At 36.0% G+C, this 1073-nt stretch overlaps 1 protein-coding gene across 1 annotated transcript in view; it reads left to right on the top strand.

The window, feature by feature from the left end:
* Positions 1-1073, top strand: part of gnal (guanine nucleotide binding protein (G protein), alpha activating activity polypeptide, olfactory type) — a 124798-nt gene that overhangs the window by 62964 nt on the left and 60761 nt on the right. The window lies entirely within an intron of this gene.

Raw genomic sequence — 1073 nt, 5'->3', positions numbered from 1 at the left:
TTCTTTTTGACTGCTTCCTCATCAGCTGAATGGCTCATGAATGCAATAGCTGCTTTGCATTCCTCCTCACTCAAGACAGTCTCAGGGGTAAACTCTGACTCCCGTCTTACAGTTGGTCCACCACCAGACATGCCCTCAGCAGACAATCCTTGTTCTGATGAACAACAAAGCATTTAAGGTTAAAAGAATGCTATATGAAATAAATCCCTATTTATTTAAAACAGACTCCTCTGTTTTAATAAGGAGGTAACAGTTATGAGATATGTATAAAAAAGCACAAAACGTCAGATTTCACAATTTCATTCCGAACCTCCAAATGATGCTCTTCGATCCTTCGCCAAGCCTCTCTGTATTGTTTTTATCCTCCATGCCAAATACCCAGTGCTGCTCTCACCATCGTAGTAATGCTCCTTAGAAAGATAAAATACAGAAAAAAGTTTTAAAATTCATAAGCAAATAACAATGCAAGAGAAAAGTACCCCACCTGTACTATGGCTGTGTGATTAGCAGTATTAAAGATGTGTTAAATCACAACACACACACATACTGTATATATATTTATATATTAGAGAGAGATTTTTTAAACTACGATACTTTCGTAGCCATTTTTGGCGTAAGGGTCGCTGAGGTAAGGGAACAAACCCACAATTCCTCTGGCATATTTTTCTTTCACCTGCCTTGGTGGTGATGTACTGCATAATAATAGAAAAATCAATTGTCTTTATTCTAGGTTTACAAAATTAATAGAACTATAATGAGATCACATTTACTCCAGTAAATGATATATATACAGTGGGTACGGAAAGTATTCAGACCCCCTTAAATTTTTCACTCTTTGTTATATTGCAGCCATTTGCTAAAATCAATTAAGTTCATTTTTTTTCCTCATTAATGTACACACAGCACCCCATATGGACAGAAAAACACAGAATTGTTGACATTTTTGCACATTTATTAAAAAAGAAAAACTGAAATATCACATGGTCCTAAGTATTCAGACCCTTTGCTGTGACACTCATATATTTAACTCGGGTGCTGTCCATTTCTTCTGATCATCCTTGAGATGGTTCTAC

This window comes from Triplophysa rosa, linkage group LG23 (genome assembly GCF_024868665.1).
Source record: "Triplophysa rosa linkage group LG23, Trosa_1v2, whole genome shotgun sequence".
Classification (NCBI taxonomy): Eukaryota; Metazoa; Chordata; class Actinopteri; order Cypriniformes; family Nemacheilidae; genus Triplophysa; species Triplophysa rosa.
This window is presented reverse-complemented; position numbering and strand designations above follow the sequence as displayed.